We start from the raw sequence: 15,568 nt of genomic DNA, 5'->3' as shown, positions 1-15,568 counted from the left end.
AGAAGGGAATCTGTGTAAATCTTCCTTGCCACAGCTTGTGACATCCAGTAGTTTATCCAGTGATACTTCAATTAATAGCGTAGGGAAGTGGAAATACATAATTTTCTGTTCAGCTAAAGTAATACATTTCATAGGTGCTGTCTGGTAGCATCCCTATAGCAGTAACCTAATTGGGTTCTCCAGCCCTCCACCCAGAATGACAAGGGTAAACTATATAATTTCTTATTTGTCTTCTGTCATCATCATCTCCTCCTTCTCCTCTCCTTTGTAGGCAAGCAACATTAGGACCTGATTTCATGCTTAATTTGGTCTCCAGTGCTTGTCTCAGTATAGCATTTCTCCAAAACCAGTGTCTTAAACGTGTGTACCCAAACAATTTTTGCCCAGGGATCTTCTGTGCTTGGTTCACAAAGCCCATTGTATGAGGAGACTGTATCTACAATGGTACAAGGCAGACTTTTCCAACATGGTGTCATTCAGACATGCTGGATTAAAATTGCCCACAATCCTAAACAATATTTACTGACAAGTGTTGTAGTCTAATACAAGAGGAAGGCACAGGTTGGGGAAGGATGGTATAGTCACTTATTGGTATGAATGCTACCTTACTGGATTTCCAACATTTCTCAACTTGTGAACAAGTAATAGGCTTTCTCATGTAAGGTGCGTATGTGTGTCTCTGTGTGTGTGTGCCTTCAAGTCAGTGTCTGACTCCTGATGACTGCCTGGACTAGTCCCTGAAGTTTTCTTAGCAAGATTTCAGAATTGGTTTGCCATTGCCTTATTCCCAGGGCTGGGAGGGTGTAACTAGCCCAAGGTCACTAGCTAGTTTTGTGCTTAAGGCAGTACTAGAACTCATGGTCTCCTAGTTTCTAGCCTGATGCCTTAATCACTACACCAAACTGGATCCACATTTAAGTTAAGTTGGCATAAATTCTCCTTGATAAGGGCACTATCCAATGCATAAATTCAGTCAGCCAATGCAAAAAGCATTTTTGCATGTTTTTCTTGTTGTGTATAATCAGTTGTTTAGGTCCCCCCCTTTTTTCTGTTTGACTTTCTTAAATAGCCTTTTTTCAGTTCACTGTTCATGTAGCATCTCTCTGAGACAATTTGCATTCAAAATATAATTTTGAACCTGATCTGCGAAAGGGATTATTTTGAGTAATTTCAATTTATTTTTTATTTTCTTCATTTTATTTCCATGTTACAATACCACTTTAGAAATCCAGCTCCAGTGGTGGTGACAAGCAGCACCATAATTTTGTGAAAATGGGGCACTTGTTTCTTGTTAGCATTATGATTGTTACAAATAAAATGGAAAGCTATTGTGCCATTTGTTTAAATCAGTGCAGCAGGATATATTATACAGGACCTTGCAGTTCAGTCATGCATTTTTATGATGGATGAATTGCTGAAGTCTTAGAAAAGTGTGGGAAATCCAGGCAGATGAAATTTCTTCACTGTGAGTACCAACTATGTATCTGTCTATCTCTCTATCTACCTCTATCTATCATGATTATCTATCATCTAGCGTATCTATTATCTATCTATCTATCTATCTATCTATCAAAATGCGTACCTTGATATTATCCTCACCATGCTCATTCGTGCAAATTTTGCATAATGATTCTAAATTGATCATAAGGTTTACTTATTTCTGGAAAGGCCTGAAATCCAGCTCTCTTTCACTGAAGGAATGAAAAAGGTGGTTCCCCCTTCTTCCATCACCCTTTCCTTTGATGTTTTTATACTACAGCTCAAACTACTTCAGAAATCCCTCTACCCAAAGTTTCTGGAGCAAATGTTCACAGTACAGAGATACTGTTGGAGGTGCAAATCCAAAGGCATTGATTCTTCTGCATGTCATGATCTACCAGTGAGGAGGTGGCAGTAGGATGTAGTCAGTTTGGTCTAGTGGTTAAAGCAACAGGGCTAGAAACCAGGCGACTGAGAGTTCTAGTCCCACCTTAGGCCTGAAAGCCGGCTGGGTGACCTTGGACCAGTCGCTCTCTCTCAGCCCAACTCACCTCACAGGGTTGTTGTTGTGGGAAAATAGGAGGAAGGAGTATGAGGTATGTTCCCCACCTTGAGTTATTTATAGAAAAAAATAAAGGCGGGATAGAAAATAAACAAACACATAAAATTTGCTCTGTGTCCCTCTTTGTACACTTTGCCTCTTTTTGTCTAAGAAATTGCTAATTGGAGATCACTTCCTTCTGTCTTACTTCCCAGACAAACAGATACAGGGCACATGTTCTTGGACTTTCCTTCCGATAGGATGTAGCTAGCTAGGTTCTAGGCTTGGACTATTCCTTTCATGTATTTTCTATAAATAAATCTCCTTTCTGTTATAAAACTGGCTTCACTAATCATTACTCAGGTGTGATTCCTGCTCTCAGATTGCTCACAGGCACACAGAGAATGTTTAAACCTCCAACAGATATTTCAAGCTCCCTTTCCATAGAGGGAGTATCAGTGAGCTGAATTTTACTGATGTGTAGTTGGAGCAGCAGCTCCATATAACATTTTTAAATTATGGAAAAAAAGAAAAGAAAAAACTGACAGAGTTTTATCAAGGTCCTAGAGACCAGATTCTGAAGAACAGAATTCCAAACTTTAAAAAGAGTCAGATACCTAAGTGGTGTCTTCATCCAAAAACTTTATCCATTATCTTTGTCTGAGACCTTTTTCTTTTTTTTTAAATAGTAACTCTATTAAAAATTGCAATTAAAAAGATAAAAAACTAATACAAACTAAAAGAAAAAGAAAAAAAGAAAAAGAAAAAGTGCAAAAAAGATAAAAAATTCAGAGAAAAGTAGAAAAGAAAGAAAAATAAGAATATAGTAAAGTAAAATAAAAGAAATATATAAAGTAATGGCTTCCTCCTTCATCACAAGTTTAAACAATTTTAGTAACTTATCTTCTTCTCTTAAAATGCAACAAATGTTATCTTCTTCCCGTATCCTATCTCTTATCCACCAAATCTTACAGCCTCATCATTTCAGTCCTGATCAGCAAACGTCCATTAAAGATTACCAGAGATAACAACATGTCCATTTTAATCTTGATCAAATAAACCAACTTTATATTTTTTCCTTTTCCTTTTAATGAGCTTGATGCTAGTCCCTTCAAATAATGTCCTAGAACATTATATATATTTTTTTCATTTTTTTATTTGTCCCTTCTCACAAACTTCTTCAAAGCTTTATCAAGCCTCTTTTGTAAATCCAATATAGGAAAATTATCCAGGTCACTCTCTTGGTTTGTTATTTCTATATCCCTTTTAATTATTATGACATCGGCCAGTTTCTTTCCACTGTAGCATCTTTTTCCATATCATCATTTTAAAATTCACTTTCAGATCAGTCTCAGTCTTGTCCAGTAAAACTTGTTCCTCTTCCATAACATCTTTTAAACACAGTCTATCTATAGAGGCAGACACTCTTAAAATTAACTTCTGGGTTTATTATTCAAAAATATCCTTCAATATGTCCAATGTCCACTGTTGAAATATTTTGCTCCATTCTATATTAGTAAGTCAAGTTTAAGTGTTCTACTCCTTTAATTCTAAGCTTTAGTTCCTTTTGGTTCCCTTTAGAGTCCTACCTTCAAAATCTCATCCTATCATTTTTTTAAAAGAGAATTCAAAACAAAAGCATTTTCCCACAGGAAGGATTCTTTTAATTAATTCCAAAATCTTATTTCAAATCCATCTGGCCCCTTAGTCCATTTCTAACTTTCAAAAATCAAAATTCTAATCACCCTTTTGCTGTTTATTAAACAATGTTGTTTTTTAAAGTCCTTAAACTTGTATTTAAAACTTCTTTCACTAAGGATTAAAGGAAACTCACCCGGTGTTTTCAGGCTTGTCAATCTGAAGGTTCCTAATAGCTGAAAATCAGTTAACAGGAAATTTCTGAAAGTGGTTAGAAAAGGAAATATGAAAACCCAATGTCCTTAAAGGTGCTGATCGTGGTTTGAGCAAGATGGCCTCCCCTCATCTCCCAGAGCTCTAAACCGAAAGGGGCTCCAACCACTCTAAACTAAAGCATGGGGAAGAGCCATGACTTTAAGGCCCCCCAGAACACCATTGGGGTGGGAGCAACCCAGATCTCGGGGGGACCTCATTCCAGAGGTCAGATACTGCAGCAGAGAAGGCAGCTTCCAGGGTCCCAATAGATGACACTGATAATCAAAGAAACAAAGGAATAAGAATAGATATACCAAAGAGAAGAGAGAATAAATATTAACCATTCTGAAGAAGGGAACAATCCGTACAGAGGCCTTTAACTTTAGAGATTAACAAATATTTTGATGGTGTGTATCTGATTTAACCTTTTAAATCTTCACCTTTTGCTCCCCACTTCCTCCTCAATCTGCATAGGATGAGAACACTCATTTCAGTCTGGCCTGAACAGTACAGATTAATCTCTTGTTAATAACTTTTACAAGAATAAGTTCAGGAAGAAGTTCCTATAACACAGGGCCACAACTAGGCGGGGGGGGGGGGCAACCGGGGCATGTGCCCCAGGCGCCACGCTTGTGGGGCACCAACATGAGCACTGGGGGTGTGTGTGTGAAATGGGCGTGGAATCCATGTTTGCCCCAGGTGACACAGACCCTAGTTGTGGCCCTGCTATAACATATCATATCCTGCATTTGAATCTGCAGTTCTGCCGTACTGTTTGTTTCTTTGTGGGATAGCATGTTCTATTTACATCTTGTTCTATAATACATTTTCCCTTTTTCAGGCAGGAGGACGATTGGTTTCTCCTCTCCAAACTGGAGAACGGACTCCAGCGTCAGAGGGTAGAAGACAACACTACACTGTCTCTTGTGTCCTCATTTATTTCTCGGCTGGTGTTTTTTCAAAATCAGGGGCTGACTGGGAGTAAGGCACTGGGGATATGCAAGATGCTCAGTGCTTCCAATTTCCCTCTCTGACCCCCAAATTAAAGTGGAAATAGTTGGTCTGAATATTTTCTTTCTCATTCCATTCATACTGAGAAGTCTGAACACTGTAGCATCAGAACTTTCTGAAAGCAACGTAGAATTGCTCTGCAGTTCTCTTTCTTCTCTGCATTTCACATTCAGTCGTTCCAGGCCAAAACGATCTAGCACCTGTTACATGTTTGCAGAAACCTTCAGCATTGTGGATTCCATGAAAAGTAAGTTGAAGCTTGTTGGCCCAGTTTTGCCAAATTAATAATGCACTGAGACATTGTTCAAACTTGGACAGGTTTGAGTTAACTTGGCAATATGCCCTGCTGCTTGTGCAGTTGATGGTTGGTTCACTAATACTACCAATACAACCCTCCTAGAAAAAGGCACAATTATCTGTGTAAACAGAAAACAATGCTGATGAGACCGTGCCTTTTGCTGACAGGTACAATGTACGGCAAAGTTATTGAGTGATGGCTTTCTGCCAGAACATAAATATGGTCAGTTGGGAACCATATTTTCCAATTCAGTTCATTGAGAATGTCATTGTGTTAACTGTTTCTAGCAAAACAGCCAGGTTCAGCAAAAGCACTAAGCATCTCATGGCACTTCAAGATTAACACATTTATAATGGCATAAGCTTTTCTTCACTTTGACTACTCTGATCCCACTGGATCCTTGACCAGGTTTCAAGGGCCCTCACCCTTTTTCTCTGTGTATTTCTCTGTATGTCTCTTTCCATCAGTGCTGAAGAACTAAAGCTGTACTTCTATCCACAGAAACCGGAGTATAAAATTCCCAGGTTATTCCTGGATGGGTGTGTATCTAATTGCACTGTCAGAGACTATTTCAAAGGAAGACAAGAATCAAAGAGGGAAGTGCTAACTGCAGCAAGAAGGTGAAAGAAAATGAATTCTCAAGAGTCTCTGAGTTTATTGGACCCAATGCATTTTGGAAATACATTTTTTTTTCTTTAGGGACAATCTCAGGCCTGTTTTGTACTGCATGGGTTTGCTTATGTGTTTTCTTTTTTCTATATAGCTTTTAGAGTGCCTGCAAAGGAGGAAATTGTATTTTTGAAAGTCATTACATTCTACTAAATCCTTACACTTTTGCGAATCAATTTCTCCACCTCCTTTTTATTCTATAAAAATCCATAAAAAAGAGCTCTGCCCTTGATGTTGTGCTACTTAAACTATAACGATACACACTAAGAAATTCTATAACTTTATCTCAGTGATAATAATAGTGGAGCAGAATTTAAGGGGAATCCGGTAACCTGGACTTGTTTAAATCTTATTTTACAGAGTCCTGGAGGGAAGTTACCAAGAGGGAAAGCCTGAGAGTATGTCACTCTCTGGTTCTGCATGAAGCATAAAGACAGCTCAATCTTTCAGGGTGTTTAGAAACAAATCTAAACCTTTAACTTGTAGCAGTCAGTTAGAATAATGTTTAAGAACCTTCTCTGTAGCATACTTCTTTTTGACTTCTTATTCTGAGCTAGCACAACATCTTCTTTGCTTTCTCTAAAATTAAGAGTTTCCTCTCCCTCTCTCTCTCTCTCAGATTTTCTCTGGTGTTTACAACGAATCTGCTAAAAAGTTTGTTACAGCTATAATCCAGCAGCCCACTTTCTTTTTTTTGCTCAATGTGCATGTTTCAGGGTTTTCATCTGGACATTTTGTTTGGTTGGATGGGGGCAGAAAGTGGGTGAGAAATGACACAGATTATTGTCCACTAGAAAGTTTGATTTCTTTCAGGAATGCATTTGTGACAGCAGCATTTGTGTCCCATCTGCAATTACCTTGCATAATAATTCCAGTTTACCCAGATTTATCAAATATGTGAACAAACTATCACTCTGGAGCAGAGCACGCTATGAGACATCTGGTTACCTGGAGTTTCTGCAACAAAGCAGGTTATTTGTTAATATCTCAGCAATCTCTTCATTCATTCATAAACAAGATTCTAACTTCGTTGTTGCCGAAAAGGTTCTCCCAGATATATTATGCATGAAGCATTGTTTACTTATTTATCCTATTTATGTGGCTGCCCATCTATCCAAGAAATTCTGACCAGTGAATCAACTTCCCCCCAAATAAAATTATATTGGGACTCAGTAAAACTGCAAAACCACTAATCACATGCTCACATGCCAGAGCCCCCATGCCAACATCCCAAACCCAATACCTGAAGGAAGGCAAAAGGCCAATAGAGTAGGAGCTGCCCATATTTTAGGAGGAGGGCTGCTCCATAGGGCAGGTGCCATCACAGAGAAGGCATACTTTCAGACACCTGCCAGATGGCATCTGAAACATGCTCACTTTGCCAGATCTGCATCTTAAATGCCTGGTAGAATTTTTGTAAGGTGCTAATTGCATGATTGTCCTTGTTTTGCTAGTCAGAGCAAATGTTGCTTTTGTTCTTATGGGGGAGGGGCATGAAATGACAAAGTAGTCCAAACAAATCAGGCCAGGTCTGGTTTGTTTGATGGTTTGTTTGTTTTATTCTGGATACAAAAAAGAAAAAAAAGATACATCATCTGTAATCTTACATTGTATCCATTATCTTTAAATCTCATGATCTACCATCTTCAGAATGTATATCACAGAGATATGATGGGATGGAGCAGGGCATGTTGTATGGGCTCACTTAACTATCAGCCAAGTATTCTGTGCAGGAGCAATGATAAAGCCCATTCCATGGCAACCAGGAAGAAAGAGAAGGTGGGTTTCCTTCCTAATTGTGTCCACAACCTATGAGTGGAGATCTTCAGGTTTCTTCAGTGCTGTCAGGCAAAGGATACAGCCTTTAGTAGCCACAATGGGTGCCCTAGTACAATCTTTGCTGAGTAGGTTGTATGATTTTTCACTGAGAAAATTGCTTGTATGTGTACCAGGTTTGATGTCACTTTGGCAGCACCATACCTAAGATGCCCAGAACACAGATCTAATAACATCTGTGTCAATTTCTGGTCCCTTGAGGAAGTAAATAAGGTCTTCAGTCAGTATTCACCTCTTCTTCCATGTTTTATCATTCCCCAGTTTGGTTTATAACATCCTCCGAGGACTGTGTCTGCAAATGATTTCTGAGAGTACTTACATGTCTGTAGCAGGACCTGTAAAATTTTAACCAATCCTTGATATGAATCAATCAATCAATCAGATTTTAAATATGAATAAAACAAATAATATGCCAGCATTTCAGATGAGGCATTGCTATAAAAATACATTAACCTTCACTTGTCATTACAATTTTTACTGCCACAATAATACCATGGACATGGCCTAAATAGTCAGAAATGTTAGTCTACTTGTAGCATCTGAGGGGTTCTTCACACTCTTTTGTTATTGTTTTAATTTAATCTAATAAAATGAGTGTTTGTGATGGATTAAAGAGTGCATGGATACACATGCATCTGTAGATCAATTTTCTACAAGTGCAAATCAAAGACTCACAATTGGCTCCAGCTGTACAGCTGAAAATCCCATATCACAGTTCCTGTGAACTGTGTGATGTGATGGATTGACTGACATGTTTGCAAACATAGAATAACCACCCAAAATATAAACACCTATCAAGTGAGCTTGATGAATGGATTTTTCACTCCAATGTTATAAAACCACACATGCAGCTTTAAAGCACTTTGATAAATCATGAGAAATGATCTCCCTGTGATAAGAACTGTTGTTTGTGTAATCTATGCAATGATCTAATCATAGCAACCAGTGGAATTCGGTAATGAATGGAAGTTAACGAAAGTGTTCAATGTACATTCCAAAAACTGCTAGCCTGCATGGAATGGAAGTCTTCATGCTTCATCCAGAGTTCATTAACCACTAGACTAAACCCTGCTGAGCATCTGTCAGCAGTTCTGCTACTTATAGATTTCCTGCCAGTTTCTTGTCATGCCAGAATTCATGTAATACTTATGAATTTCAAAGGATGGCCAACAATTGTAAAGTTTCTGCTACTATCTGAAGAGATGCAACAGCAATTTTGCCTACATTACATAGCTATAAATTTGTTTATGAGAACCCAATATTAATTAGGCTCAGGGCACATTTTGGCACTTCAACCCTTATTGATTGATTAGTGATACTGGCATATTCACATATCCACATAACTCCATGTGATTAGTGTAGATGCAAATGCCTCCCTTTTTCTCCTCATCCCATGTGACTTTTCAACCAGATGGTGGCTTCTCTAAGGTTAAGTATGCTATGTGAATTTGGAGTGCCCATCATTTCTAGTTAGAAATAAACTCATATTAGTTTCAAATGCCAGTTAGTTTCACCAGAAGTTATCATCCATGCAGAACAGCTGACTTAAAAATCTGCTGGGAACAGGGTGAATGAGTAAGCCCTTATGTTCTTGTTAACCATTTAAAGGGGTTTAAGAAAGTCATCCGTAGAGAAATTCCCCTGTACTTTTTTTTAAAACCACTCTCATTCAGTTTGATGAAAGAAAAGGTAATAAGAAGTTTTGGAGAAATTCTCATGGTGTTCTTGAGAAATGTATTATGAAATAGCCAAGGAACAGGTATGATTGTCCTGTCTTTCTTAGTATAATTTTCTTTTCACCAACCTGTACCCTTTCCAGCTTTCCACCCTTCTGTTAAATTCCAAGATGTGATACCATGAAGTCAGGCGGGGTGGGGGGAGATAAGAGAGTATTTTGTGTTCATGGGGGACAGCAATGACAAAACAGCATCATCATAAAAATGCTGCAATTTACATACTTCCATCATGACACGGTGTTGTCAATTTGATATCACTGCAGGGTACTGTAGATACCACTGGGAGTGCTGCCTGCAACACTCCCAGTGGTATCTACCTTCTCTTAGAGAAACACAGAAAAGTCGCCCAACCAATTTCTGTGCCACAAACATGGTTGAGAATATCTAGTGACCAGCTGTGTCCAGCATAACATATCATGTGAACATGCATTTTGACCCACATTAGATTCGTGCAAAGATTCACAATGAGAATTTTTTGACTTTCACTGAATACAAAGTGTGAAGCCACTGTAGGTCATAAGACAAAGTCTATAGTTTAACAGTACTGCATCCATGATGTTGAGTTTTGTCCAAAACTCAACATCATGGTTAACTAAACCATGGCTTGTCTGAATCCAGTATGCACTTTTATTATTATTATTTTTTGGCAATGAAATGCCAAACAGATAGATATATACAAAAACAGAGAGACAGATAAATTGTTTTATGGCTAGAACAAATAAATGGCACAATTGCTCAGGATTTCCGTATCCATATGCAGAATGAGCTCCAGCTGGATATGAAGATGAATTATGATGTAGTTTTACAATTCACCTACCCACCTTCACTACCACTGTGATATCATAATGTTTATATAATGTTTAACTAATCAGAGTTTCATATTACTTGAATCAAGATTAGTGTGGTTAAACTTTAATCATTTATTGAAACTGGCCAGTTTAAGATCAATTGTTTCTGAAGTTAACTGTTTTGTAGTTAAGATTAATTACGTTTGGGACATAATGAGATTAACTGAAAATAGAAGAAAAGAATCTGCTATTTTCTTCACAGCTGTGCTGGAAAAAGAGGAGAAGCTGATGCTGAAGATTCATGCAGGTAACTCTTGACAGCATTTAGCCTTATAACCAAACACTGCTATTTTGTTCAGCTCCCATGTTTTCCTGTAACATTCACAGCAACACAATCATATATCATTTGGAAACATAGGTATTTTATTTTTGCTTTGATGTGATGACAAAGGATCCTTGTTTTTCAAGATTACCCCAGCCCCCTGCCCCCAGTGCTATGGATGGTGATCTGAATATAAGAGTTGCTTTAATTTGAACACAAATCTCTTAAATATTGAATTGACTATTTCCTTTTCTTCCTACCACAGCATTGCATTAATAGCTTCCTGCCTCCTTTTTTCATGAAGCTGCTATAACACCTTCATTTCTCCATAGTGAAGCTCCAAAGCTTCATGGAGCACATGAATCAGAACAGGTGGGTTAGACCTAATCACTCTATCTCCGTGACAGAAAATATGTCCTGATTTCTTCTAATCTGCTCTCAGATAGATTCATCCAGATGCAGATCCACTGTAAAATTCAAGGTTGCTTTTGGTATATCCAATTTATTTGAGCTTGAATCTAAATTTGGCACAGTGCCAAAGGCTCCCACCAATGCCCTAAATTTTAATTAAAAGAAAAATACTAAGGGCAAGCAATTTGGAACTGTTCTAGTTTTGGCTTTACCTAAGATGATCCCTTTCTTAGGAAAAGAAAACTTTAATATTTAGTCCTGCAGCTAGTTCCATCAGTCTTCCTATCAACTCTTCCAAGCTCTCCTGAAATACAATCCCCTTTGAATTAATGAACTTTTGTATCAAGTGGGCATGACAGCAACTTGTTCTCATACTGGTAGTTTTACAAGAGGGAGTTTTGTTATTAATTTTCTTTTTTTACACTGTTGGTTTTACCTTATTGCCAAAAGTATTCCTGAGTCACTTTTGGGGCAAGGAATCACTCCCAAGGCGATCACAATTTCAGTTTAATAATAAAACCTATGTAGTAATGCCATTGTATAAATTTATAGACTATGGCTTTTCATATCAGCTTTTTCATGAGTCTGTGTAACATGAGCATGCTAATATTCTGCTCATAGATTTTAGAAAACACAAACACAGAGACATAAACATGAACTTCTCAAATGCACATTAACAAAAATAAATCAAGAATATCGCTACCTTTCATCTAAAGCAGCCATCCCAATTTTGGTGACTTCCATATGGGTAGGTGTACACATTGTAGAAGCTTCCTCTAAAATAAACTGACAGTGTAATTTCCTAAATATTCATCATTCTGTCTAATGGGATTTCCTCTCAGGTAACTATATGAGACTTGCAGCCTAAGTAAATAATGATTTGGGAGACATTTGAAGCTGATTGTCTTGCATGAGAGATAAATCATCTTTAGTCTAGTCAATCTTTTGACAGCTTTTTAAAAAGTAACGCTTTAGAATTTGCATAATTATTGCTTGTACTTACATCTGATAGAACATATAAAAAAGAAATGTGCAAGGATTAATGTTGAAACTACCAGGCCAAAATAGCTACTGACTACTAAAAGCCTTCAGCAAAGGATCATTACCTTGTCGTGGTGCTGGAGCTTGAGCACCTCAATGATGCCATGAGCTAAACCATGAAGGGCCACCCAAGATGGGAAGGTCATGACAGAGAGGTCAGACTAAATGCAATCCCTGGGGAAGGTAATGGCAACCCACCCCAGTATTCTTGCTGTGAAAACTAAATGGATCAGTACAACCAGAGATATGTCGGTATACCATCGGAAGATGACACCCCCAGGTCGGAAGATGGTCAAAATGCTACTGGGGAGGAACAGAGGATGAGTTCAACTAGCCCCAGACGTGATGACGCAGCTAGCTCAAAGCCCAAAGGACGGCTAGCCGCCGATGGTGCTGGTGGTGAATGGCGAATCCGATGTTCTAAGGATGAACACACCATTGGAACCTGGAATGTAAGATCTATGAGCCAGGGCAAATTGGATATGGTTATTGGTGAGATGTCAAGATTAAAGATAGACATTTTGGGTGTCAGTGAACTGAAATGGACTGGAATGGGCCACTTCACATCAAATGACCACCAGATCTACTACTGTGGACAAGAGGACCACAGAAGAAATGGAGTAGCCTTCATAATTAATAGTAAAGTAGCTAAAGCAGTGCTTGGATACAATCCAAAAAACGACAGAATGATCTCAATTCATATTCAGGGCAAGCCATCTAACATCACAGTGATCCAAATATACGCCCCAACCACAAATGCTGAAGAAGCTGAAGTAGAGTAGTTCTATGTCATGTTCACTGTTCCAATGTTCATGGTACATTGTAACATTTCGCATGTCATTTACCTGATATGTGTTTGATCCAGAAAGGGAGGAGGATTCCATCTCGGGGAGTCGTTATCTGTTGGCTGCTGGTTTGGAATGTTTTTGGGTTATCTCATTGTGTTCAAGGTTACTTTCCCAGGATCAGTAGAAAACGGTTACCAGCACCGGGGGGGGGGGGGGGGGGAGTTTGCTACGGCCGGGCAAGGGGAGGGATTACGTTTTGAGCCAAGGGTTTTTAGTTTGTATTTGGCACACTTTGATTCATTCTCAGCTTTCTCTGTATTTGCATGCTATTCTTACAATAAATCAGATATCATTAAGTACTTGCTTGTGAGTCTGACTCTGTTAGGATAGGCAATCATTACATAAAGCTGAGAATCTAAAAAAACTTTTTCCATTAGCCCCTTTCCAGATTTATTTTGTGAGGGGAAGTGCTAACGATGAGCAAACCAAATCCACAAGCCATGGAAAGCGGGGAGTTGAGCGAGGGGGAACCCGATTCTACAGTGGTAAGGATGGAGAGAGTCCCCCCTAGAGAGACTTCAGAAGTTCGGGAGGGGTCGAGCTTCAGCCTAGGGGACGAGGAGGCTGGAGCCAAGAGAGCCCCTGAACCGACCGGCGAGTCACCAGGCGAGTTGATCACCTGGGATGAGACACAGGGACCCCTACCCGGGACGTCAAGAACGTCTTGGAAGCAGCAGTACCCGTTGTCCCCAACTGTGGTGAGGCAAGAGAAACAGGAGGGATCCCAAACCCCTGATCGTATAAAACTGCTGGAGGCTAAATTGGAGTCCTTAGAATTTATGTTCCGAAAAATGTCCATGGACTGGGGTCCACGAGGGAGGAGGAGAGAGGAGTCCAGTCATAGGTACTCAACTCCTTCTTCTCCCCCACCTTCCCCAGAGGAAAGGAGTAGGACCCGACACCGAGAGGAAGTAAGAGCGCCAAGGGTGAGAATTTCAAGGTCCCCTCCTCGAGAGCAGAGATCCTTGGGGGCTACGAGGAAGCCCAATCATCCAGCTGTGACGAAGGGGCTGCCCGGAGCGGGGATAAAGGACTTTACCATTAAGTTAGATGGAGATCCAACCAAGCTGTCGTTCTTCCTTACCAATGCAAGAAGTTATATGGACGACTGGGAACAGTGCTTCCGTTCAGAAAGGGCCAAGATTAATGCCATTGCCACTAAGCTCAAGGGGTGGGCGGCCAATTGGTACGTGCAGTTGTGTCGATCGGAGGCCCCTGAGTTAGAGGAGTTTGAGGAATTCCTGTGGGTGTTAAAACTACACTTTGAAGACCCGTTAGCTAAGGAAAGAGCAAAACGGGCATTGAAGGAACTGTGCCAGGGGCCACGATCGGTGGCAGACTACGCTCTGGAATTTAAGGCTTTGGCTGGGAAAGTTGAGGATTGGTCCCAATCCACCTTAATAGAACTTTTTAAGGACGGTCTGAATACGGAGGTCCTAAGGTGGTCACTTGGGCGAGATGATCCGGACTCCTTATATGAGTGGATATAGCTGGCAGGGAAGGCTGAGCATGCCCAAGAAACTTTTGTTCACCAGAAGGTGATGAGATATGCTAAGCTCAGCAAGTGTTCCCGCACCGCTGCACCCACTGGAAAGTCTGGGCAACGTGCATGGGAAGAGGAGAGAGAGCACCGCTACGCGAAGGGACAATGCCTCCGATGTGGGAAGAAAGGTCACCGCGCCGTGATGTGCCCAAAAGGAAAGACCAAGGAACGTCCGGGAAAGTCATCGGGGAAATCTCCCTCTTTACCCAGGAAGATGAAGGCGGCTTTGGCTGAGACCGAGGCAGAGGAAGTCCCTTATTTCAGGGACGAGGGGGAGCCCGATCTGCTCCAGCCGGTGGGAAACGCCAGCCACCTGCTTCAAAGGGTGCTGCTGGGCAGGTGGTAGAGGAAGGGCATGACCACATTTCGGTGAGTGGCAATTATCCCACACTGACAGTGAAAGTGAAGCTAGGCTCCCGCACAAGAACTGTTGAAGTGTGGGCTTTAATCGATTCAGGGTGTTCACGTTGCTTGATGCACCCTGACGTGGTGGCTGCTTTGGAGTTACCCAGGTTTCCATTAAAACATCCCATGATTTTTACCCAGTCCAAGGCACTCTCAGAATTTTCCTCCAACACCACAGTTCAAAAGCATCTATCTTCCTTCTCTCAGCCTTCCTTATGGTCCAGCTCTCACAGCCACATGTTACTACGGGGAACACCATTGCTTTAACTATGAGGACCTTTGTTGTCAGTGTGATGTCTCTGCTCTTAACTATTTTATCGAGATTTGTCATTGCTCTTCTCCCAAGGATTAAGCGTCTTCTGATTTCCTGACTCCAGTCAGCATCTGCAGTAATCTTTGCACCAAGAAATACAAAGTCTTTCACTGCTTCTACATTTTCTCCCTCTATTTGCCAGTTATCCATCAAGCTGGTCGCCATAATCTTGGTTTTTTTGAGGTTTAGCTGCAAGCCAGCTTTTGCACTTTCTTCTTTTACCTTCATCATAAGGCTCCTCAGTTCCTCTTCGCTTTCAGCCATCAAAGTGGTATCATCTGCATATCTGAGATTGTTAATGTTTCTTCCAGCGATTTTAACTCCAGCCTTGGATTCCTCAAGCCCAGCATGTCACATGATGTGTTTTGCATGCAAGTTGAATAGGTAGGGTGAGAGTATACAGCCCTGCCGTACTCCTTTCCCAATCTTAAACC

Source organism: Candoia aspera, chromosome 1 (genome assembly GCF_035149785.1).
Source record: "Candoia aspera isolate rCanAsp1 chromosome 1, rCanAsp1.hap2, whole genome shotgun sequence".
NCBI lineage: Eukaryota > Metazoa > Chordata > Lepidosauria > Squamata > Boidae > Candoia > Candoia aspera.
Note: the sequence above shows the minus strand (reverse complement) of the source record.